Raw genomic sequence first — 26,897 nt, forward strand, 5'->3', positions numbered from 1 at the left:
ATGTGAGTTTGATGAGTCATTTTATATTAGTTGTAATTATGCAACATTAGTGCAAATAAATCATGAACACTGGGATATACCAAAAGGTAATGTTATTGATTGCACCTGACATTTTGATAATAAGCTCCTGTTGAAATCATACAAAAGGTAATTTTCAATCTTATATCTTTGTCAGAGTTATGGCTTTATGGTCAAAACATTAATTAGTTTTGTCCTACAGCTGTGATGCAGTTTAATTTTGCAGTGTTGGAAAGACAGCTTTATGTATGAGAGGCTAAGTTAAAAATATTTCTCCTGGGCACTGATATGGAAAGTTGCCAAGCTGGACCTTCAGATCCTTCCAGGGCTTTCAGGTGCCAATAGCTACCTGCTAGAATTGGACTGATTGGCAAAATGCCTTTGAAAATCCAGTCATAGGGACTTCCATCTTGCACCAACCTCTAAACCACTGGTCTGTGCTTCAGCTTTGGGATTTGTGACACATTTTCTGTATGCATTTGACTTGGAGCCAAAGGAGAGCTGGGACTTTGCAAACCAGCTCTCGTGTTACCAGCCAGCTTTGGCTCAGCCTTGGAGTTTGTACAGAGAAAGAGGCTGTCGTGTGTCAGAAGTTACCAGAATGAATGTGGGTTGACTGGGAGAAGTTCACAGTGCTAACAACGGGGCAAGGAGTGGTTGTATCCTTAAAAAGGATTATTTGCTATGATGGGTAGCACCATCCCATTAAGGTGCCTGATGGTCCTTGAGTCCTGGGCAGCCCAGAGGAAATCTCTTACTGGATCTGTGATGGAAGAAGTTTATTCTGCCTGAGCAGCACTGATGGGCAGCTGGGCAACATCCTTTGTTTTATAGCTCTGCTTTGCTTTGCCTGTGCAGGGAAGGCTAGGAAGCTTGGAGACAACAAGGCAGCTGAGAGGTCTGAGCTTTCAGCAGCTTGTGAGATATCCCCACCAAAGGAACAATTCAGAGGCAGGTGATAAAGGGATGTGTGATGTGTCCACTTTGTGAAAACAGCTCTGTCAGGTCTGTGCAGTGCTGTTGTGCTGCCTGTGTTCCCTTGGGCTGCCGAACTGCAGGGCTGTTGCTGCGATGGGTGAGCTTTGTTTCTCCAGCAATTAGAGAAATCTGCTATTTACTAATTAGAAGTGCGATAGTAAAAGGTTTGATTTGTTGTTTTTTTTCTGAGACATTTAGCAGTGGAGGTTAATTGTGCTCAATAGACCTGTGTGTGATTATATAAATTATAAATTACTTAAAATGATGCCTATGATTCCATGAGCTTGACTACTGAGCATCTTGTGGGAGGGAGGAAAACTTTTAATTGTTTGCTTGGCACAAAAAAGCTTAACTTGAATGTTTTGCTGTTCATGTTTGTAATGCATTCGTCTTGGTCTCTGTTTGCAAAATCAGAGTCAGTGGGCCAACACTTCAAATCTTTGAGATCCAGGCAAGCTGTTTTTGACTTTCTGAAGTCTTAGCCTGGAAGGGATAAAAGGCTTCTTGTAAACAAATACAGGAGTTATTTAACTGCAGTTTACAGATGGATGGGCAGGCTGGCCAGAGCCCAGCACGCACCTAAAGGCATTAGAGAAAACATCTCATACTAACCTGAACCTGCCAGCAGAGGAGAAAACTCACATGGGGTGTTAGCTCACATGTGACTTCTCATTGTAAATATTGTGGTCATACTGGGATATTTTTTCTTAACTCCTCTCAATGCTGTCTCGGTTAGAAGCACACGACTGACTCATTCCTGCATCTGGGTATTGACGTCATTGTGATGCACTTTTCATTTCTAGCATGAGTGTTCCACTCTCTCCAGTATGGAATTTAAATGAATACATGATGCCCTTTATTATTACTGAGAAGTAAATGAACTAGAAAAATTACATTCATGGGCTCTCCAACTCATTCTCTATTGCACTGAACATATTGGACATCAGAGCCTGTCAACACAGTCATCTGAAACTGTCTCCTTCACTGTTTCACTCCTAAGAGCCTGAATTATTCATCAGAGATTTTACTATGTTAACATATTCTTATGATCACGTTGAATTTAATTCCAGTGCATGAAAAGGCAAGTTTTCTGTTTGCACAAAAACAGATAAATGTATTAGTGCTTTATCAGACACACTTCTAAATCCTTTGTAGCAAGTCAGAGCAGAATGAAGCACAAAGTAATGTCAGATCACATCAAATTAAAGGGTTTATAACAGCCAAGGTGAAATTGTGACGCTAGCTAGAACTACTGAAGAAGTTTCTAGATGTCTGGATGGAGAAAGTTAAAGTGTTTTATTCTGCAGGCTGGGGAGTCTGCAGCAGGATGCCTTCCATGATCAGGTCCTCATGTGCCATCCATGTCACAGCACTGTGACAATGCCCTGGGCAAATTGGAATATTATGAAGGTCTGTAGTTCTGATTGATTTACTGCTTGGTAAAAGGGTGAGAGATTTCTTTTTTCTTCCACCCCCACCTCCTTTGGAGACAAAAAAAAAAAGTATTCTAGAGAGTATCTCTGAGCTGGTGCTCAGGGGTTTCTTTATGAGCAGCACCATGACAAGGGATACAGCAAAAGCAAATTGATCTTTTGGGAGGAGAAATTACATTCTGTTGTGTCAGAGGACAAAAGGGCTCTGATGACTTTTTTGCTGAAACCTTATCAAAAGTATCATAGTTATAGGGCTATTTAGAAGCTTGAAAATAAGTTTTCAGAGTGAATATTTACATGTGTACATAACATGCATAATGAGGCCATGGATTTACTTTTGCCTATGTAAATAAAGGTCAGGATCCTGGAGCAGAGCTCTGAGACAGAGTCCATGCAATTCTGCTTTGAGTGCTCACTTGCAGAGAAAGACAATTGTGGTTTTATGTGTTCAAAATGTTTGTTTTCATGTAGACATAAAGCATCATGAGGGTCATTTCCTTGTCAGCTCAGAATGACAGCTCGTGTCAAGGGGAAGTGTGCTCCTGCTGTGGGAGCTCACAGGGTGATGACAGAGAACAGGAATTGTGTTCCTACTGTTCATGTGCTCTTACACTTGGGGAGAGACCCAGTGCTGTGGACAAAGCTAAATAAACTTAGCATTAACAGAATGCAGTACATGCATTTTGAGTTCCAAGTGCCTTTCAAACAACTGAACATTACTGCTTACCACAAAAAAAATCTGTTAAAAGTACTGGCATCGTTTAAATGCGGTTCTTAGATACTAAATTTAAGCATAAACATAAAGTACACCAAATAGCAGGATAGTGGGTTGTGGTTTTTTGGTTTGGGTTTTGGTTTTGGGTGGTTTCTTTTGTTTCCCTCCCTGATTTCTTTCTTTCTCTTGGGTTTTGGTCCAAGTCAGATTGAAACCTGTTTTTTTAAACTTCCATGATTTGGAATTGTTTAGAAAAGCTTGTTTAAGAAACCCTAGTCCACAGACCTTCTTGAATAAGTTATATACAGTGACTTTGTCACTGCCACTTGAGAAGATGCCACAGAGGGAAGATGGGATGTGTTGAGCACAAGTAGAGTGATGCCATCAGGAGCTTCCCTGGTCATTTTTAGGGGCAGTGATTGTGTGAATGCCACCCACAGACACCATAACCTGGGTAAATTCTGGGATTTTCAGTTCACACACAGCCAGAAGAGAATTTCCTTGGCTGCTGGCTGTCCAGGAGCCATGGGAAAGTAGTACCTGTGTTTCCCCATCTGAAGGCAATGGGGGAACCATGCAAGAGCCTCCAGAAGCTCAGCAAAACTGAACTGTCCATGTTCTCAGGGGGGAAACCCAGGAAGCAGAACAGTGTCTTTTCCCACAGACTTTTGCTAGATGAAGCAAATCAGCAGTCTGGTAATTATAATCTGTCTGTTTTGAAAACTATTACTCTCAAGCACTCAGCAAGCACAGGCTTTTGATATGTATATTGACAATACATGTCTAAAGCACTGCCATTTCATTTGGAATATTAAAGGAAGAACTGTTTTGAAATTCACTGCCTAGGGATATGTATTTTTTGGTATCAGGTACATTTATGTAAAACCAACTTAATTTCCAATAGTCATATTTTGTGAATGTGAATTCAACATATATATTTAACTGTAGTTGGAAAGGAGTCCTGTGTTGTGGTGGTTGGTATTGCATTTCATTGGTAACAAAATCATGACAGGAATGCATGCCTAAAAGTTTGTATGCTGCATATTTTCACCTGAGGTTTGAAAATACCATCCTATCAGATGTTTTGCATAGAAATTGGTAAGTACTGCTGAATTTGACACCCTTTTACTCTACTCCTACATATTTTGCAAGCAGAAAAAAAAGCTAAATTCGGTAACAAAATATTCATTGCTAATTGCTACTTAAACCTCTGTGACCTTAGATTTTCTCTGGTGTTTAGCTTTGAATAAATTACTTTTAAAAGCCCTCAATGCGTGCCTTAAGTTCCTGTTTTTAACACATTTCTGTGAAGTTTTGAGAGCCATGTACAGGCCATGAATGTCTCTGGTGTAGAATAGGTGGAGGGAAGGCGATAGCAGATTTCACAGCGCTGTTCTGGGAGGAAGGCAGGCAGCACTGAAACCTTCATGTCAAAGAGAAGCATCAAAGCTTTGAGCCCTGTGTAGTGTGACTGCTGGCAAAGGAAACATGACAATTCTCAAAACAAAGCAAATCCCCCACCCCCATATGCTCTGGATGTGAATATCACCTTCCTGGTGCATCATGATTTGTGAAGCTCGCTGAGAAACACTCTCTTTTTCATTTCATTGAATGTTGTTTGGCTTTGTGTTTTCTGGTTTTTCGTTTGGAAGTTGTCAGTGTTCAGCTCTGCCCTGTTCACACCTGACTCCTGGTTTGCTCACAGGCTTTCACAGCTTGAACTGCCCTGCCACTCGATCTTTCAGACAGTCAGTTTTCAGAGTGTGGTTTAAAGGCAATTGTTCAGATTAGATCTCGAGCATGAGGATTTGGTCCTTTCCTCTAGAATTTCACGTAGTATGTTCTTGGAAAAGGAGGAGAACCAGCAGTACCTCCCCTTGAGGTCTGCTCATGTTTGCAAGGTGAAGAAATGGGCATCAGCACCCATCCCCTTCCCAAGGGCCAGAGTTTTGCCTTGGGATGGGAAGAGCACTTCAAACAATCTGCATGTGGGGGCACTGAAGGGATGTAAAAGCAAAAAAAGATCAAATCCAGATTCAAAATAAATTAGCAAAATGTCTCCTGTTCTTATCTTTCTTATCAGCATTTTGCTTTCTAGGAACTTCATCTTCTGTACTTTGCTTTGTACAAGAATAAAAAAGTCGTGCAATAGTTTTCCATCATATATTGATTTAAACTGCAAGTTTAATATATAACTAGTGGATAAAATATTCTAGAAATATGGTGTTTTGCTAAAATAAGATTGAGAACTTTAGTTTGATGCATAACATCTATTTAAAGTAGTCACGTAATTTATTGGAGCTGAGCTTGTACTGAAATAGTTCTGCAGTTTCATTATCACTTTTGTAGGCAGACCTCTGATCTAGATAACCAGGGGAATGCTATTTTGGAAGAAAATATTCTGAATGCCTTCCCCTTTTTTGAATTACAAGGGGATAAAAGGAGAATACTTCCCTTGTGAATCAAAGGATGATATTTATTAAGAATTCCAGAGCTTGCTTTTCTTGAAACTTAAAATAGAACATTGAGAGTTCTTCACCTTAACAAAATGCTAGGTTTCTAAAAACTGAAAGGTTTCTGATCCATATATTCTGTCAGTTTTTAAAATGGGGTTATTTTTGCCCAAACCCTGAGCCAGGTTTAGCAGTTCTGAACAAAGTACATGTCTGTAGGCTCTGTGTTGTGGTAGCCCTTCAAATCATCTTGATGCCTTAAAAGCTGAGATCCGTCTCTGAAATACCAAATCATTGAGGTTTTTTTTATAGAGAGACTTTTAGAACTGATTCAAAGTACCATGATTTTGGTAGTTTTTCTTGATAGAGGTTAAAAAACCTTGAACCCTACTAGACCTCTCCTCCTCTTGGTAGCAAAAGGGCAGCTAACCTTTCACATCAGTAAATGCTTTAGCGAAAAATAGTTGGGGAACTTGCCTAGAGCTCCAAGCCATGAGAAAGCTTCATTGGGCAAAACCATCCAGTGTGCATGGGGAAGGAAATAGCTCAGAGAGACCAAGAACAGCTGCAAGTCCAATCCTGATTCTGAATGAAGAAAAAGCTTTCATTGCATGATTTTTTTTTTTTTTTCTCTAGAAAGAAAAGCCTGAATGGTGTTCTCTCTGGCATGCTTCATAAATACCCACTGCATTCATCTGATATGCTGATTTTGGGGAGATATATTCTTAAAAGCTTAATTTTTTTTGCTAACAAATTTTCTGATGAAGACTCTTCTACAGAAAGATTCTTCCTGGTAGTTTTTGCATTGGCGAAGAAGGGAATAATCACTGTATATGGTATTGAAATAAACTGAGAGGGAAAAACAAGCTTGCTGAGAGTTTAAGACCCTCACCATGTTATTGTGAGGACCACAGGGCACTGACCATGAAGCTTTCATGAATCATCACACCAAACCCTTACATCTGGGAATTAAACTAAATATATGTAGGTAGTGCTAGAATTTGCTTTTTTGTTTTTTTTTTTACAAAAAAGCTATTTCTTCATGGTACTGTGGGAGCATTTAATCCCCCCTTTTCTTTCGAGACTTTCCATGCAATAGATGACAATTTATCTATGGTACTTTGTCCAGTAAACTAAATGTTCATTTTGGCTAACTGCTCCAGTGCTGCTAGCTTTGTAGCCTGAGAGAAATTGAAAAGCTAGAGAAGGCTATTCATAACAACCCAGCAGTGCTCTAAATATTTTTATTTCAATAGTAAGATGGGATCTTTTGGACAGTTCTTAGGAAATAAGTCCTGGAGTTTATAGCTGGTTAAAAAGGAGCTAGGAAGGAGAGGGCAGGGAGCTGCAAGGCCATTTGATTGGGCTGTAGGCTTTAATATCTCCCAGGTCTTATTTCAGATACTCAGCGTCACTCTTTGCTTGCTCAGCTAATAGTACACAAAGTGATCATTAATCAAAGTAAATAATGTGGCTGTAGCAGGAAACATAAGGCACTGAATGCAGAGAGAGTTTGCATTGATTCCGGGGGATTTTGGACAGATGGGTATCATCACTGCCATGTAAATAGATGCGGTTTCAGGTTCATGGTTGGTTTTACAGATCACATGAGCTGTGGAAATGGTATATGAGCCATTAGCCTCTGGTAATGTTGCTGGTTTTTAAACATAACTTTAACTATCTTTTCACTTCACTGAAGGCCAAACTCAGGCATTACCACAGCTGGCAATGCTCAGCCCTGGTGGGCTGCAGGGTGTGAGGCTGCTGTGGGTTCAGTGCAGATGGGAAGTGTTCCCAGCAAGAGTCTGTAGAGCCAAGATTGGGAAAGGGAGGTGCTGCCATACAGAGTCTGCACTTGCCAATTTTGCCAGATCATCATCTAGTTTTGTGTCACACTCACGGAAAAATATTAATGAAGAACCTAATGAGATGATCATACATTTAGTATTTTGTACGTGATATGGAAATTTTACCTGTTGTCTTTGGAAGGCTGCAGCAGAAACAGGTGATTTGAAGGAGAGGCTGTGGTAATCAGCCAGCAGTATGAAAATATGTGTGCAGGAGGGCAAGCAGGCTTGCTGTGTGCTGGACCAGGGCAGGGATTGCAGTGCCAGCCACGGGGGAGGAGGAAGCCCTGCTATGCCAGCCTGTTCCACGCTTGAGCTGAGAGCATTGGCACCTTCACAAAGAAATCCTGTTTTACCTCAGTAGCAGCAGTTTTCACTTACCCACAGAGAGAGAGGGCTATGAGCTAGTTGCTTTAGCACTGGAGGAGGAATTTTTTGTTGTTCTGTGTCAACGTTTTGTCATTTCCTCTCTTTACAACTTTGGAAAAAAACAAGTTTGAAGTGATGTAATATTTTTTTTGTCTGGTGATGGAGTTGGTGGAAAATTGCAGCTGCCAGGCACTTCTACTCAAGGCTCTGATGATTCATAAACTTGGGATAGGTGGTCATCTTAACTCTGCAGCTCCTGAGGCAGGAAGCAGGTAGTGCAGTCAGACTGCATGGGCTGGCTCTGCAGCAAGGAGGGGAAGGCAGTGAATGCTGGTGATGGATTACAGGTAGGAAAGCTCTGCTTTGGTACCTGGAGTGGGAAACTCTTTCCCAAGCAAGTTTATAGCATACTTGGATTTAAACCCAGAATCAATAAAGTCCAAGCTCTTGGAGTCATAAACACTCATGAAGCAGCTTACACCAGAGAGGACCTCTGCAGAGCTCTGGTACAACCCCTCCTGCAAGCAGGGCATGACTAGCTGAGCTCTCTCAAGGCCTAATCACTTGAATTTTGGATTATGGCCAAGGCTAGAGGATCTCATCCTTCATGTTTTCATTTTAATATTGTGTAATTAAAGAATCTTCCCTTCCCCAATTGTGGAAGTCACAGAATGTGATTTTACACAAACATCAAAATAACATGGGCAGACTTTGATTATTAAGGAGCAGTTTAACTGGGAAGCTGCCCAAGTAAGTGTCATTTTATTGCCTCAGGATTAAACATCTAATAACTCTGGTATAACTGCCTCTGGTGAGCTGAGCTGCTGACCTGACTGAGGCCTGAGTAGGGCACAAAGTTTTCATTGAATTGCCATGTCTGGGTGCAACTGAAAGAGCACAAATACTGGACTAGATTTGCTTAAAACCATGAATATTTTCCCTTCTGTGAGAGCTCCTTTGGTTGTTGTGGTTTAAAATAAATCACGTTTCCATGCATTCTGACTTCCTCGAGTATTCTGGGAGATAATAAACTGCTTGGTTTGCAGGGTGATATTTCATATGTGGGTGTATGGGACCCTCACATCCATTTTGCAGCTATTTGCTTTATCACTTACTTCATCTGTGCCTGACCCATCTCCATCAGTGTAGCTTGACATGTTCTGTGGAGTTCCTGCTGGCTCTGGTTTGCCGGGAAGATGTATTTCTTCATTAAACTGTAAATATGTGGATGCTATCAGCTTCTCTGCAGTGCCTGTTAGTGCTATAAACACTTCTGGGCTCTTTGATCCCAAAGCACTTGGTGATTCTTGCATGTCTGATGGTGCTTTTAACCAACCCTCAAACCAAGAGGGCAGATGGGATTCCCTCCAAGGTCAGAGAACCTTAAGCATGAGCCCTGTAGAGGCATCCAAGAGGTTTTAGGGTACTTCTTAGTAAGAAGTTGTTTTCCTCAGGGTACGGTGAGAGATATTTCTTTGATATTGTTAACCTCGATGAAACTCTGCAAACTGGTAAATGAAAAGCTTTCTGGGACTTCTAGGGAAAGATACAATTTTAAAATAAAAATTGAAATATTGACAAAAAGACAGCTGATTACAGTTGATTACAATGAATGGTAGCTGCATGCTTTTGTTTGAAGAAGTTATTTATTTAGTTATGCACTCAAAACCAGCTCAATTATAAAAACAAGTCCTATCATAACTTGTTTTTTTTCCTCTGAGTGCTTCAAACTGGGGAACTGCCTGAGTAATTTTCTTCTGAGTACAAGTAATTACTCAGGTTTGCACTCGGTGACTTTCCTTTTATTAAGGTTTAGAAACAATACTGTATTTTGAATCCCATTATTCTTTTCATCCCTAGCATTAAACAGAACATTAGTGATCCAGCTAAGGGGCATAGGGTGAACACAAAGATATTTTCTTTGTTTGGGGAGGAAAATTGTGATTGACATTTATCAGTGGTTAATAAATTCTGTGGCTAAAGTCAGTTCGTAGCAGCAGCAAAGATTGTTTTATAATGCTATTTCCTCAGTAAATGACATTTTAAAATTTCCTTGATTATTCATCTTTCTGGCTTTGAAAATTTCTAATTTATTTTGGAAGCTGGGTCATAATGAGCTTGCAAGCAGCTTATCACATAATTTCCAAGAGGCACCCACACTGGTTTGTGGTTGTGTTTTTGCTTCTGATAGTGTGTGTTTGCTTTATGCTTTGCTAAGCATTAAGATAAAAAATACACTTCATGGTAATTGGGAGCCCTGCCTGTGCTCCTCTGGAGAGAAGATGATGTCAGGGCTATCTTATCTATCAATATGCCCCTGCAAACAGGTGTGGGTGCCTTTTGAAAGCCTTGCAGTGGGAGATGGCAGTGAGGCAGTGACTGTGCAGCTGCTGTGATGATGAATTCCTGTCGGTGGCAGAGGAGCCATCTCCATCCATCCTGCACAGTATTTCTTTTCCCATACCAAATGAGCTTAGAAAGCAACACATTCTCTGATCCTCCAGAGGCTGAGGCTCCATGACCTGAAGAACTGGATTTGGGCCATGAAAATTTGCCTTCTGGGGCACAGGGACTTTCCTTCCTGGGGCCTCAGGCTGATAAATCCAACTCAGCAAGGAAACTGTAGTGGAGACCCTGAGCCTGCACAGCAGGAAATGTGGCCAAGGCTCCCTCAGCTCCAGGAGTTTTCCTCCCTGGCTCTGGGGTTTTGCTGAAGGAAGCCATGGTCTGACCATGGCCGTTCCCTCGGTGCAATGCACTCCCTGTTGCAGCCAATTTGGGTCTCTGCAATTGAATACTTTCAAATGCGTCTCCAGCACCGTTCCCAAATGATGTGTGCTAAATGAAATGCATTGTTTTGTTAACTTGGCTTTTATCTTACAAGCAGGGTTTTCAAATAATCATCCATCAAAGCCCAACTTATTTTGGGAAGCATTGCGCTCAATAGAATAGGCAACTGAAATATCTCCTCTATTCTCACAGCAAGTACACTTAAAATTCAGTTTGTGTTGGGGGGCAAAACAGCAATGAATGCCCAGAGATAGGACTGAGAAAAGATTTTTCCAAGTCAGAAGGATTAATTCCAGCTCTCACAGAAGATTCAGCTCTTTCCATGTGGGATGCAAGCCTTGTGGCTCTGAAAGAATTAGCATGCAGAACACAAACTTAGCATGTGTTTAAGGTGAAACTGGACGTCCTTTAAAAATCGTGATGAATACAAAAATATTATCGTGATAACTTAAGACAAGTAGTGTAACAGCTTATACCCATTTGTTTATGAGCTCATAGAAGAGATACAAAGATGATTACACAGCTCTGCAATTTTAGAGTTGGGATCAGCTGTTAACTTGGCTTCCTTCTAACACAAAATTCTTTACTGTTAACAGCAGATAGCCAATAAATGGACTTTTCCATACACCTGCTTTTGCTGGGGATGAGAGGTGCCCATACAGAGTGGTATCATGCTGAAAGCCAAAGCAGGTGCATTTTTGCCAATATTGAAGCCTGAGGATGTTATGGGTTTCCTTAAGCTTTAAGTCACTGTAGATAAAGAAAAATTTGATTTATTTTTTCTGGATCTTTGCAGAGATTTATTTACATAAATTACATTGAATTACTCATAGCAAATGGACTCTTTTCTCCCCATCTCACCATTTGACGGCTCTGATTTAGGTGGTGAGGACAGCTGCCAGGACTACAGCATCTTCCAGCAGCTTTACAGGAATGGATGCAGTATTGTTCTCCTCTATTTCCCAACTGACAAATAACTTTGAAATAACGGCAAAGAGATCTTCCAGTTACAAAGAGATTAAGAAAGGGGGTCTTTATAGAAATATGCATCTCTATGTAATAAAATATTGAATGTGATGAAGTGAATTCAGCCTCATAAAAGGAATTCAGCCTCATTTTTAGTGCTCTAAAATGATAATGTAGAGGAAAACCTATTCCAGACATTTCTTCAGGCATTGCAGTTACTTCATTAGCCTTTATTTCTTCTCACTTCTGCTCTCTTGACAGCTTTTCAAGTCTCAGGTTCTTCCTTTTTGAAATGCTTTGATGTACTCATCTGTTTGACAAACTGTTTAAGGTCTTGATCTTAATTTAACTTTTGTAGATACCCACAGAGGGTTTTGTTAATGAAGTCTTTAAAATACTAAGTGAAGTTCTAGTTTTCTTCAGGAATAAAGTTTTCTCCTTGACATTATTTTTCCTTTGGAATGATATTCCTATTTAACATGTAGGAAATTTTTAGTCTTACAAAGCAGCAATGGGCTTGTGGGGCTAGGGATTTAATTAAATGAGGATTTTAAATTTCTTTGGGGTGCCTTTTGTTAAAAGAATACATCATAATTGAAAATGTCTGAAGCTTAATTTCGATGACTGAAGCCTTTGATGCCGTAGAGGCATGAGAGTAAGTGGTTGCCCTACCTCAGATCAGGAGTGCTCTTATACATTGATGGATAATACTCTGTTTTGGATGGAAGCCATGGTTTTTGCTAGTTCTTTTGGTGTAAGGTAATTAAATTGAACTGAGGATTACTCATAAACTATATTCATTAATTTTGGGACTACTGACAGTGACAGCAATCTGAGTTCCTAAGTCTGTAATGTGGACTGATGGGAATAATTCATTGCACTGTTGTAGCCGGATGTGGCATTTGAGATCTCCCATACAAGACACAGTGGCTGTAACAGCCTCCTTGAGGCAAAAGAAAGAGCTGGGTGTAAGAGGAAAATGTTGACATGAAGAGGAAGAAAAGGTTTCCAAGAGGTCTGTGAAACTTGCGTGTGTTTTATTGTTAAAATATCCAGGTCAATTTTGGGAGCCCCTCTGTGGTGCTCAGGGACCTGCTGCAGCCCAGAGGGACAGCATTGAGAGGAGCACATCCACACTGCCCTCTGGGACTTCACTGCCTCTGAAAGTGTGTTCTACTTGAATCACACAAAATGCTTCTTTGCTATAGTAATGTTTGCATTAAAAAAAAATTTACAAACTTGGGTAACAGTTTCCTGACCGTGTGAACAACATAAATGTACTGCTGGTTCTAAGGCATTGGCCATGACCTTGGTCACAGCAGAGTGGTCAAAATGTGATCTCTCTTTGAAAAGACAAAACAATCTTCTTGTTTTCAAGGGAAAACGTTAGGGGGAAATTACTTCTGAAATGTGGAATTTGCTAGTTTTTTTTAATCTGCCAACAACTAGCAGAGTTTTGGCTGGTTGGGGTTTTTTTTCCCTTTTCCTTAGTGCCTTCCCTCATAAGTGAAATAATGTAAATAAATTACATACATTATCTAAAATAATGTAAAATAATTCCATTAGCTAATTCCGTTTGGCTAATTTTTAAAAGAAAAATATTTTGCCTCTGGTAAGAGCTAAGGCTCACACAGCCCTGCTGCCTTTAAATGCTTATGCAGGCTCATTCTTTAGATAAGGACCAAGTGATCCTTAGAAGTGAGGAAGCTGCATCAAGAGGTTTGACAAGGCTCATTAAAGTTCAATTAGAAAATTCGTTTTAACACCAGGCATCCTGCCCCTTTTATTTCCCAAGAACAAACAATAAAATTTTCATCACATACAAGTACACACTTAAAATGTGCTAGGAAATAAATAATCTTCATGTTTAATTCATCTTATATCATAATTGATGTCCATTAGGGATTTGGATCAGGCATTAGGTATACAGCTACACAGTGGGGCATTGGACGTGTGATTCCCAGCTGTCCCTACTGGGAAGTTTGTCAAGTGATTTGAAAAATAAAAATTATTTTCAGAAGAGTTATGGTAGATCTTTTCTAAAGAGTTCATCTGTTTTCTGGGCAGTGCAGTCTTGCCACACACTCAGAAAACTTGACTCAGCACCTTTACATTGGGGGATTTCATGGTTCTTTTAACTACTTCTGTAAGTTTTATTCATTTAGCATCATACTATTTTCAGTTGCTGGTTCTCAGCCATGGGGAATAATCTTCTCCTCCTGCCGCCAATGTTACAAAAATTTAAATTTTCACTTGGCTGTTTGACTACAGGATATGAGTTTTGTGAGCCTCATGACGTGCACATTTACAACATCAGTAAATCCAGATGTGAAATTCAAGCATTAGGCAGCTCCCATGTGCTGTGGCTCTTAAGGCTGCTCTTAATTCCTTTTTTGCAGCGATAAACCTGCCAAGAATGCAGTGCTTGTTACGCCGTGATGGATGTCTCGTGGAGTCAGTCCTTGTCCCCAGCGCCTGCCCTTTCCCTGCCTTTGTTTCCTCTGCAGAACTGCTTATCTGTGAGACATTGTGCAGCCTTCTGAAATGGTGCAAACCTTGAAATAAATGTGGTATTTTGGGCTGAATGCAGACACGAGGAGTGGCGCGGTCGCTTTCTGAAGAGCTGGGTTGTGGCTGTTCAAACCCTGCCTTTGAGGAGCGTGTTCTACAGAGTGGGCACTGTCTGCATGTCAAATTGTTCGTTAGAAAATAACTGGGGAAAGGAAATGTGCTCTGTGATGCTTTTTCATTGTGTTTATCGCTTACTTGCATGAATGCAATTAATGTAAAAGTGTTTGGGGAATCTTAAAACACAGAAGGCAAATCACATAGAAGGTAATGACTCATGTCAGGGAAAGAGATGCCCTTTGTGCTGCCCCTGCAAATCTTGGCTGTAATAAGTTTAGGATAGTTTTTAATTCCCAAATTGGTGATCAAAACTTTGCTGACAGTTGCAGCTGTTTGGTTCTTAGTCCTGTGGCACAGGTCATTAGGGACTGCAGCATTTTGGCTGCCCCACAAGACATGTATTGCCATGAGTTTTAAATATTATTCAATGGTACTGACCTTGGAGGAACAGTATGTTCCAGAGGAAACTCAAATATTAAGTCTTCATAATTTTCACTGTAAATCACTTTGGAACCCTGTATTAAAAAGGAAAAACCCTCTTAAGATATTTATTTCCCCACTGTAGTTATAAAAATAATGTTCTAATCGAAAAAATTTAAAATACTCGTAAAAGGGAAAATCCACAGAGAACCCCTTAACATCTAAAGCCAAGCCAGCCGAGTGACTCAGATATTATTAATTGTTATTGCTTGGTGTTCTTAAAGAACCTTCCTTGGTTCTTTTTTGAAATACTAATAACTAATTTAAATAAGATGCACTTTTCCCATCCTAGGTAGGTTAGGTGTTAAAGCTGACAGTGCAAAGCCTAACTTTAGATTTGTTAAACATTAAACAGGCATTTTGCAAAGGCAGTGGCTCTAGCAGAGGCCCTGGTGTGTGTTTCTTCCCCACCTTGTGAGCACTTGGCAGATTATTTTGGTGAGCCCCCCCTTGAAGGGATAGAAAAAACCACACCCCTTTTAGTAGGAATGGCTCAGTAAATTTCAGGTGACAAAATTCACTTGTGACTGTCACCTCTTGGGTAAGCACGCTTGGTCATTCCTAAACACTTGTCTTAACTTCAACCCAAATGTTTCCTGCCGATAGAAATGCCACTTCCTTTGTTTTGCATATATCCAGAATCAGCACCTTATATGATGTCTGTAGCTTGGCCAGTGCATGTCATTCTGTGAGGACAGCAAGCTGACATGGAATTCATCCTTCCCAGCAATACTTTCTGGAGGATCAGCTCTCTTTTCGCTGCCTATACTGCTGTCACCCGGGATTAAAAGCCATAGATACCCCAGGGCTGCAGCGTGGGCTTTCAGTGACTTGGATGAGAAGTGCACAGATGCATCAGAACAGCATGGGCAGCCACTTCTGGGAAGATCATGAAAAACTAAAGTCTTGCTAATGGAGCCCAGTTCCTCTCCCTTCCCTTTTGGCAGTCGTTCATGGTAGCACAAAGTAAGTACAAAGCCTGGCGCCAAGACAAAACGCTACTGATTTGTGCTTTGAGTGTTCCTGAAGGCAAGAGAGATCTTTAAGGGTTTCCCTGAATTGATTCCTGTTTGAAGCAAAGCCAAAGCTTAAGCCAGACTTGGCAGAACTGCTGCTGCCTGCCCCATGGTCATGGCACTGGGGATCTGAGGTCTCAGCCCAGCTTTGTCATAGGCTCTGGGCTGATTTGGGGATGGGGTGAGCCTGCCAGAGGCTGTGTGGGGTGTTGGGCAAGCTCAGCCCTGAGCAGGGGCAGTGCTTTCCTGGCTGAAAAGACAGCCTGGTGTGGGGAGGAATCTTGCTGAGCACCTGCACCCTCTTGGGACCAGCATGGCTAAGGTTTGTGATGCTGAGTAAAGCTGACATGACGAGTTCAGCAGCACAAACAGCACACAGAGGGCTTTCCCACTTTGGCAAGGGGGTCAGTGGGATCCAGAGAAAAACAGAGACTGAAGAAGTGGGTGTCTGAGCCTTGTGATGAGCTGAGATGATGTACCTGACATCCAGCTCAGCCCAGGCGCTGTCTCCTATTTTGGATAAGACCCTTTTGCCCCTGTGAATGTCTTCTGTGGGGGTGCTGGACTACATTTCCTGTCCCATCTGCTTTGGTTCTGATGAGCATTAAGTTTATGAAGCTGCCCTCTGCTCTCTCTTGTTGATGGCATCCTTCAAATCAGTTCCATCTCCACGGAATGTGAAGTCCTGGGGGAAGGGGCAGGCTTGTTGGTGGTTTTGTTTGGGTTGGTTTTGTCTTTTTAACTTAAAATCTTATATGTCTATTTAAAATACACCCCTGCAGAATTAAAATGACATTGCGTAATTTCTATATTAAGATTTAAACCCATCATAATATCTCAAGTTCACATAACCCAAATATTTAATTCTAAGAGGTTTCCTATTAATATATAAAGCAAGCTACAACCCAGGGAATTCTCTGGCTAAACACATGAATTATGCTTAATTGCAAACCACTTTAGTTCATAAAAACAGCAGCTATCATCAATCCTTTCTTACGTAAAGGTGAGGTGAGGTCTTTTCTAATCTTTTGATCACATTATGATTAGCCACAATTGGCTCAACTCACTAATTATGTAGATAATTCTCTTCATGTGATGATTTTTTAAAATGCAAGCTCAATGGTTTCTTTTGTAGCCAGTGCACCTATTGAAATACTTTTCTGCATTGTGAATTGAATTCCAACTTTTATTCAAAAGCATTTTGACAGAAGTTGGAGGTAAAATTAATTATTTAAACAATAAGAAATGTGAAAAATAGGAAAAAGTATAGTTGTTAACATGCTGTGCTATTAGCATAAATAAATTTGAAGTTACTGTAATGCTACAACCAGTGGTAACTGTTACCAGGCAATCAAAATTAATATTTTTCTTTGGGGGAAGATAACTAGGATTACTGGGATAACTGGGACGGTAACTGGGATTATACAATAGGATTAACAACAATTACTTAAACTGAAGTATTTGGGCTACAGTCAGTGGCTCCTAGATCAAACCCCTATTTGGATCATCCTTCTTTTCATGTAGTGTTCCCTCTAATGTTTTCTGCTTTTTGAATACACAAGTTGGGTTTCACACGCATTGCTTTGGAGGTGAAGCAGGGACCTGACATTGCTGTCACCCCTCCTGGCTCCAGAGCAGCAGGAACCCTTCCCTCTGCCCACCCAGGCCCCAGGGCTGGGCTGGTGTGTGGCTCATAAATATCTGCTGGAGGAGAAAGGAGAAGACACCCCCAGCAGTGCACCCCTGCAAGGAGCTTTGTCTTTGGGGCATTTGGCTCCATTCTCAAGGACAGCTTTTTGCTCTGTTAGAGAAGGATCTAGGCTAAGGACACTTGGGGTTCTTAGCTGGCCACAGGGTACAAAAGTGTCAGGGCAGGAAGCACCTCCTGGCTTTGTAAAACGTGGGCAGCCCAGCTCAAAGTCAGTGATGGAAAAGGAACATCTGCTCGGAGGCTTTACAGGACAGGAATGTTGTCTCCTGTTGTTTGAGAAATCCACTCCCTTTCTTATGCAAAGCGTATAGTAACAGTAACAGGAAGCATCATTAACCTTCCTCTCATTTGGGGAGGAGCTGTTTGACTGCACTAAAATTATTATGAGTGATACACTGGATATAAAACAGGAATGCTAATTGGAAATTAAGTCAGAAGAGAGGTGTCTGAGGGACAGAGAGAAAGCTGATGCTAGTACGTGTCTTGTTCTCTGTGTGAAGGGCTGCAGGAAAAAGGAGAATGACAGAGGGCAAAGCTGAAGTCATTAAGAATTGCTTAATGTGTTTGCTGTACCCTACCTTGGTGGCAGAGACCCTGCTGCTATGCACCCAGTGCCAAACTTCCATGAAATGAAAATTCTGCTGTGGTGGAAAAGATTATTGCTGTTTTTTTCTGGCTGCCAAAATTGTGCGCTCTTTGCTTTGCTCTATTCCATTTTCTCTCCTAAGAGTGTTCTAAAATACCTAAATATCCAATATTGTCTATGCTGACTCTTTAGCAGGGAAGGAGCAATGTGCTCATGCCTTGGGGCTTTGGATGTCACCAGCTGAATTGGTAGAACAGATTGAAGTTGGATGGATGGCAGTTTGAAAATCCTCTCTTGGTCTGTGCTGCTCTGAGTTGTTTGGTGTCCACTGGAGAAAATGCAGTTTTGTGTCAACACTGTGCTCTTTCTCATCAAAAGATCAAAACGACAGTTAATCTTCTGCCCTCTTGTGATTGTGTCTGTGGGTGTTGCTCTTTTCTGGGGTGCTGAGTTGGGGTTTTGTGGTGGGAGGTTTATTTCTAGATCAGCAAGTGGCTGTTGGTTATGAGTTAGAGATTTTAAATCAGGTCTCCAGAGAGATGCAGCTATCTTCTTTCATGCCATGGAGCCATTCAAAAGAAAACTGAATGCCATTCTCTGCAAAATACCAACATTCCTTTGCTTTAGGTAGTAATGTTCAGAGTTACTGAAACTGGGTTCAAATGTGATTTTCTTCTGGGGTTTTTTGGGGTTCTATTTGATGGTTCCCAGTTCCATCCCATTTAAGCAGTTGGGGAGCAAGGGGCAGACACAGCCTGTGCCCCTACCTCTGACTCTGTCCCTTAAACCAATCTGCAGAGAAAAACTTGTCCAATACAGCGTCCATGTTGTGGTAAAAATGCAGCTACAATCTATTCAGGCATAATTTCAGAGATTAGAACAAACAGAAGGAATATTTTTACTTGTTGGTGGATTATGAGAGAAAAAGACTTGCAGCTGACTGTGAGATTTATAACCTGAGTGGGTTCCCTGTGCTGGGGATGTGCTCTGAGGTGGGTGTGATACCCTTTGGTCTTCTTGGATTTATTTAGTAGGAGGAGAGCCCATGATGCAGATATTGTAACCCTCACGCAAGGAACAAATCTTTTTCTTAAATAGGATTGTAACTCTCTTGTTTGAAAAGAATAGTGTGAAGTCAGCACAGGTGGCTTTTCTTCCTAAAGCCTTACAAATCTCTGTGAGGCTCCTTTGTTACACCCAGTGGGGTCAGGAAGGGAGTCCTGAAGAAACTGAACTTGAAATAAAAATGGGGGAAAAAACTGAGTAAAACACTCTTCTGTGTCTCAATCACAGCAGTTCAAAATTAAGTTTTCAAATCCTTTGTAGTTTTTTTTTATTTCTTAAAGCGTAAGTCTGAGTAGGTGTGTTGCAGCATCAACTAAATTCAGACTGCAATACACTGAAAAATGTATTAATAATGGTACAGGATCTTAAATGCCCTATCATTATTCTTCTATTGTACTGGCTTTAAACACACTTTCCAAGGGAACAGCAACTTAATTCTAATTAAAATCACTAAGCAAGTGCAGATTATATTTAATTTAAATATTTATTGAATTTGTTTAAGCTTTCAAAATAGATTAGACTTTGAAAAGTGAACCTGCTAATATCTGAATGATAATTTTACTTCTGGCCCAATCAAGAAACTAGTCAGGAATACAGTGAAGAAGTTGATGTGTTTGAAGAAATAATTTAATAAAGTATGCACAGAGCATCTCTAAAAATAAGTGCACTCCAGTAAAGAAAAGTTTTGTTGCACCTGATAGTATTTTAAAATCTTGCATTGTCTCTTTGCTTTCTGGGAGTTGCAGTTCTTCCTGCTGTCCTAAGTACAACTACAAAAAATACAAAATGCACCAAAGACAGCTAAAAATATACCAACATGCCAATCCACTTGCCTTTTATAACACTAAGCATATTAAATTCAAGCCCATGATTATCCCAATTGATATTAACTAGTCAACACATATAAAGTTAAGCATCTATGTAAATGTTTCCAGAGTAGAAATATAAGCCTCACACGAAGAAAATTTTCACTGTTTTATCTGTAAGAAAGATATTTGCATTAAAATATTCCCCCCAGCAGTATTGGGTAAACCAGTCCATCCTTTGGCACAACATTTTCTCCAGCATGGCTCAGCCACAGTTCCAGACCACCAAGGCTTTTTCAGGGACCAGTTCAAATTCTTGGCTTCTCATTCCTGTTTGCCTCTAAGGCAGTTTTATTCCCTGCTATACCCTTTCATTTTGAGAAACAGCATCTCTATTGCATTTATCTCTCACATGCCTAAAGGCCATCAGATCCTTCAAGCTTTACGATGATTTAATGTAACTTGTAGGTTTAATTTTGCAAAAATGCTCACATTGCCCAAATAACACGGTATCTATGAAGTCTTTCAGGACTGAGTTTGAACCTTCTGGAATTCTGTTTGGCAGCGTCTCACATTTTTAAGCATGGCAAAAAGTGCTCCTGAGATTGACAGGCTCATTGTGCATTTCATACAGAGGTTTCAGACTCCCTCACGGTCTTCCCTTGCTTTTTTTTCTCTGTATTATGAAGTCTGTAAGATCTTTTCTGCTTTTTCTTTATAGTGCTTCAAAACATTATGTGAATTGTTTTAGTCTGTGTTTCCTGTCTAATTGTACACTGCTGTTTAGGTTGGAATAGAGCATGTGTTTAATTTTTTCTTGGCCTCATTACATTTCATTCCCTGCTTCATGCATCGTCTGTCTTGTTAGTCCATAAATCTGATCTATTCTAATCACTGTAAATTCTCTGTTTCCCCTAGCTCTGTGTCACCATCAACACCAGTCACTTTGGAAATTGCTTTCCTGAGAGGTCATTTTATAAAAGATAAAGGAGAAGGCATGGTGCAGTGCTGGTGTGTAAGGCTGGGGATTTCACACTCGTTTAAGCCTCAGAGCAGCTGCTGCAGTCTGTCCTCTGTTCCCAGGCTCATCTTAGCAGCTGTCACAAGCTGAGATGGTCACCAAGGGCAGTGCCTTGGGCCTCAAGCAGTAGCATGGCAAAGTCTTCACTGGGGTTTGTGATCTGTGGGCAGTATGAATTGCATCATATTGGCTGAGTGGCCTGGTAAAGGACAGTTACCTGTTCAGAGTCACTTTTGTTGTAAAAAGGACTTTTTAAAGACAGAAATTTTGTGGTACTTAAAACCAGACAGATTCAGAGCCAAAAACCTGCACTGGATGGTCCATCACAGGAACACATTGTGCAAATGTTCTGTGCCTCCTCTTGGCTTCCTCTCCCCTTTGGAGAGCACTCATGGGTTGATATTTGGTATGATATATGACAGTAGGTCTGTGGGTTAGCTGAGATAGGTTACATCAGTAATTTTCCCCTGTTTTTCATGCTTATAGATGTCAGTGCCCCCCCTGTGCTCTTGTTTCTGTGCTGACCCTGCCTTGGGGCTGGTTTGGTGGTGCAGACACTGCTGCAGCCAACACATATCCCATGGTCTTCTTTGTGCTGCTGCTGCTTTTTGTGCTCCTTCCCCTCTCATTTAACACTTCTGTGCTGTGCTGGATATCCCAGGAAACTCTTGGGAAAAGATTTTGATCTTTCTTGGATTCCTGCACAGCCTCTGCATGGAGACTTCCCCAGTGCTGCTCCAAGCTCTGGGGTCTGTGTGAGTGTGTAGGGAGCACTGGGGAATTTGGCCATTTCATTTTCTTAGGCTGTGCAGTAGAGAGGTTTTGGAGCAGGAGCTGTTGAGTTCCCCAAAGTGTCAGGCTTTTCCCTGACCTGAGCTCCTGTGCTGGATGACTGCCCATGCCAGTGATGCTGTGTTTCATGATTTGTGCAGTGGTTTGTGGCTGCAATTCACTTTTGCAGAAGGATGCCATCCACTCTCTTGGATAGATGAGTTTAAGATTCCTGAATTAAAAGAACATGATGACTTTTAAATACTAGTACTTATTTTTCCTGAATCCCCCCAGCTTGTTTTTATTTCCTTCTGAAGTTTCATATAATCAGGGAGAATAAGTGGGGATGGGAACATGCCAACTTTTGGTTGGATTACTGAAGAGCAGATTCCATAGCCACGTGACATTACTACAGCAAAATTCAATTAGGATATTTCATAGAGGTTTTAATTGATTAATGTATTTATTTAATTTTGTGAGGTTTAGTAGCTTTTTAATGACCTTTTGAATGTTTGTGTTTTTTGAGTGACTCACATTACTTGCTTTTCTAGCCCAGGGGTGCTGCAACATCATCTGTCATGCTATACTGGCTTTTTTTATTCCACTGGTGACTGCAGAAGGTATAAATTCTCCCTGTTGCACAGAAATATGCCAATATATTCCCTTCTGCTAATTTTTCAGATATGCTACTTTAATTAACAAAGCTAATGCTTAGGGATCTGATTGCTGAAAAGCTTTGGTGACAGATTAAACCTTCCTGTATAGAGCTGGTTTGTTCTGTTTGCAGAGGAGCCATTCAAACCAGTGCAAGTTTGCATCAGTGGAATCCTGAGAAGGAATTCAGCTGTAAACCAGACTAAATAAACAAGAAAAGTAGAGTGGAGGAGAGTGGCATGAGCTTTTGCTGCTGTTTGTGTGATGAAAGCTGCCTGAATTTGAAGATGTTAATTATGGGCAATTTTTGCTTAGTGTTGTGAGGTTGGAATTACTCAGAACTATGTTTAATGATAAAACACTACAACCAGAACAAATTCTGAGTAAGCCACAGCTGACCAAGCTGTCCAATTAAGAGGATTTTATCTAATGGACTAATTTAATTGGGATGTTTCAAATGTACTCTAGAAAAGCCACAGACATTTAAATTTCAAGGATAAACATTGTTTTTAATTCGTCTCTCTCTCCATCTCTCTTCCCCAAAGGTCTCCCTGGTGTGTTTGAGCCTCCTCCTCAGTGAGCAGCTCAGCTCAGTGCCATCTGCAGGTTCAGAGTGCTTTGAGAACTCCTGAAGACCTGCTGGGAGAGCCCTGAGCCACAGGCACAGAAACCTGCCCAGCTCATCATCCAACACAAGCCTCAAATCTTTGGAGCAGCTACCAGCGGGGCTGAACTTCCCTGTTTCCTGCTGTGCTGCCCAGATCCTGATCCATGTCAGCCCAGGCTGGGGCAAACCTGCATCTTGGTGGTTCTGTGTGAGTGTGGGATCCTCGCCCTGCTGCCCCACAGCCTTGCCCTGCTCCAGCCCCTGCCAGCAGCACTGCAGCACCACCCACCAGATGTGCAAGTGGCTGCAAAGAGCTTCCCTCCCTGAGCACAGGTGCTCTCCTTCAAGAAAAAAGTAAGTGTTGGTCATTGAGTGCTGGGCAAATGTATTGCTGCATGTTCAAATAAAGAAACTGCTACTCCCTGGGGGTGGGCAAGGGGCACAGGGCACTCCAGAAGCCTGGCAGTGCCTGGGGTGGAAAAGTGCCAGTTGCAGCTCAGTGCTCTCAGTTTGCCTGGCAAGGCAGCTCTCCCAGATGAGGTGAGATGTGGTGAAGCCAAAATTCTCTTGAGGAAGGTTTCTTTGGTCTAAAATGCTTTGTTAGCAAATACTGCTTCTGATTTCTTCTAACTTTTAACTAGACTCAGTTCACCTTTGTCTTTATTTTAAATTCAGTGGCACTTTACACAAAGTGTTCTCATCAGCCAAGCCACTGCTGGGCTCGTACACAGAATAGTTTAGTGTTCATCTGTCTCATTTCTTTACTGTCCAAGATGAATCTCAGGGGACTGAAGCTCTGAACCAAGTGGCTTCAGGCTATTCATCTGGAAAACAGAGCCACTTAGACCTTTGTAAAGAAAATAATTTAGTAATCATTGCAAGAGACCTGTCTCTAAGCCAACCCATTTGGAAAAATTGCCAGTGTGGTAACTACAGACATTTCATGACAATAATTCTGATGATGTCCTTGCCATTATTGCCAGAATTTCTTCTTCCCTACAGGTTCAGGGCTGAGTTGGTTTTGCATCATCTTCTATGACCCTCTGCATTAGAAATGCTTTGTAATTTGAGATTGATGCTGCAGAGCTGGACATTGAGATACTGCTTTCCATTTTGAAAATCTTTCTGGCAAACATGAAATCTGGGGTGAAATACTGCATAGAACAAAGCGAAGGGTAGAGTGGTCTGTAGATATAATGTTAATGCAAGGGTTTGGCTGTGTGGATTTTAGTTTTGCTTTTGATTTGATTGCCCAGCTCCCTATCAACAGTTACATGTCATTTGTGGAAAAATTCTGCAGGGATTTGCTATCCTGACTTTTTTTTTTTTTTGCTGTGGGCTTCTATGTGGAAAAGATGTGGGGAAAAACTTGCCACAAAGTGGGAGCAGGGGGACAGACAACATGGGCTCTCCCACTGCAAACCCAGGGAATCTCCAGGCACCACTTCCCCCAGCAGGGCAGTCCAGACTCAGTGCACAGATCAAATCCACTGTTTTGCCATCTTGGTCTCACGTGATAAAGGTTACTGCTGAGTTCAATTAAATACATGGAAAAATAAAGGAAGGAGCAGAAGTGATGTGCCTTGAGGCACAGAAGGCACAGAAGCCTTTATGGTGCCTTTCACAGGCTCAATTACATTGCTGGCAACTCTTTTCAGCAATGTTTTTGAGCAATGTTGGTGAGGAGGGAACAGAAATAAAATAATTCTAAATTGATGTGCCCTAAAGGCTCATCTAGAAGATTTTCACTAGCTTCATAAATGCTCTGTACACTTAATCTAAAAAATTATAGCAAAATTGTTTATCTCCTTTGCATGGTCTTGTCTTTTAACCTCTGGCTTTTTATTGTACTATCCTTGTCCCTTAAAATTCAGAGAAGTGTTTTGAAGTTTACATTCTATAAATTGGTAGTTAGAGGTCTCGAAGGATGTTTTAAGCAGCAGTTCAGCAGGAAGACAAGGTCAAGACCCCAGGGATGTCCCATTGGTGACTGGAGATTCGTGAAGTCTCAGACTGCTGCAGCACATCCTCCTCTGATGGGCTGGAATGATTTGTTGGAATTTGACAAGAAAAAATAACTGAAAACCCATCCTCCTCTGATGGGTTGGAATGATTTGTTGGAATTTGACAAGAAAAAATAACTGAAAATTGAAGAGAAAATAACTTGCTGGTTGGGAGACAGAAAAGCTTTAATATCACTAACCCATCATTGCTTGTGGATTTTAATAGTGAAGAATTCTACTTTTGGAGAGGGTAACGATTCCCATGAAAAATCCATGGTTGCTGTCCAGCAGTAAAAACACTGTGAAAAACCACACAAGTTGTTTGTGGGGGGAGGATTTCTCAGTGACAGCTGCAGAAGACTTGCTCTGTGCTTTTCTCAGGAGAGAATACCTGTGTGCTCCATGTGCAGGATTCACTGACTGCCCTGCTCATCACCTGGGGGATGGAGGTGAGGATGTTGTGCTGTCAGTGTTCAGGGACCAAGGGGAGGGGAAGGCAGCTCCAGCTGGATTTTATACAGAGCTATTTGTTTCTGAAAGTGCCAGCAGATTTAAATTACTGCTGCGGTTGTCAACAAGTTCTCCCTGAATATTCTGCAATGATTAAGGTCCTTGGAGGTTTTGGATTGCTTATGTTTTTCAGTGTAGCTGCAGATTGTGAACATAAGGGTTGCATCAAGTAATTTAAATAATTAATTGAAAGACAGAGGTTCCTTTCCTTCTGTGCACTTTGGGTAGGAACATTCCTGCTGACTCCGCATTTGAATCATGGAATATTCTGAGCTGGAAGGGACCCACAAGGATTGAGTCCAACACTAAAGTGAATGGCCCATACAGGGATCAAACCCTGCCCTGGGTGTTATCAGCACCAGGCTCTGACCAGCTGAGCTGTGCCTGTGTCCTCTTGCTCCTGGAAAGGATAACCTGGGCAGGTAGCTAAATGTTCACTCAAAACCTCCCAGCGACTGCACTTGACACACAGTGGCTCTCAGGAACAGCTGGTGCCTTGCTGCTACCAGCACCAGACTGTTTTGTTTGATGACTAAACCAACATGTTGTTCTATTAGGAATCATTTGTGGATTTGAATACAGATGTAGGATGATAATTTTTGTAATTTAAAATATAAAGTTCATTTCCTCAAATTCAAAACATGCTCATGATGAAACAGCACATGTCCTACTCCTGATTTGCTGTGAAGCCAAGTCCAAGCAGGTTGTGCACCTTCTCTGAGCAATGCAGGGCAGTGAGTTTGCTGTTATTTGACCAAGTCATTCAGAGCATCCAGAAGGTTCAGATTGATAATATACCCAGTGCTCACAGAGCTATATTTCTAAAAAAGAGAGAAAAGGCTGAGTCCTTCTGCTCCATTACAAAGATTGTTGATTTTTATGCTGAGCAGAGATGGGCTTGTTTATTCCACCCCCTGCCCCACTGAATTAATTGAAACTCTTTATTGCTGCATTGAATTAAAATCTTCTTCACCCTATATTTTTATAATATTGCAGGAAGCCATTATCTGGTACATTCCAGAAGAGACTTTTCATCCAGATTTATAATTTGTCTTGTGCTGTTCTTGATTCTAGCTGGTATTAGACACTTCAACAGATCCAGCATATTCAGGTTTTTTGGAAAATATAAAAATGTACATTTAATGTTATTGACCTTTGATTTGGGAGTGCATGTGGGTTAGGTTAAATCTTACAATTTTTTTTCAAAAGGGATCGCAACTTTTTATTTTTGCAAAAATTCAGTTGCAACAAAGTGAAGGTCAGCTTTTCATGTGGTATGACCTTTTATACCTTGGACTTCCTTCTAACCTTGCTATCTGTGGTTTTATATCGCTGCAATTTCACTGTGCTTAGAGTGCATGAGGACTATTATGCTTATTCTGAAGACACTGAGAGCAAGCTTGCTTTGCATGTCTCAAGAGAGTCAACAGTTGGTTTTAAATCCTGCATGTAGAGTTTAAGTATTCATTT

General features: G+C 41.1%; 1 protein-coding gene across 11 annotated transcripts in view; it reads left to right on the forward strand.

Moving 5' to 3' along the window:
* Positions 1 to 26,897, forward strand: part of HTR2C (5-hydroxytryptamine receptor 2C) — a 224,847-nt gene that overhangs the window by 131,931 nt on the left and 66,019 nt on the right. For 10 of the 11 annotated variants that reach the window (XM_085060273.1, XM_085060269.1, XM_085060270.1 and 7 more), the window contains one exon: positions 22,853 to 23,268. The gene's annotated coding sequence lies outside the window, so the exon portion shown is untranslated. Of the gene's footprint in view, positions 1 to 15,410; positions 15,644 to 22,852; positions 23,269 to 26,897 lie in introns of those variants that run through there. The other variant, XM_085060272.1, reaches the window with a different exon arrangement.

Source organism: Lichenostomus cassidix, chromosome 4A, assembly GCF_008360975.1.
Source record: "Lichenostomus cassidix isolate B80296 chromosome 4A, HeHo_3.0, whole genome shotgun sequence".
In the NCBI taxonomy this organism is placed as follows: Eukaryota; Metazoa; Chordata; class Aves; order Passeriformes; family Meliphagidae; genus Lichenostomus; species Lichenostomus cassidix.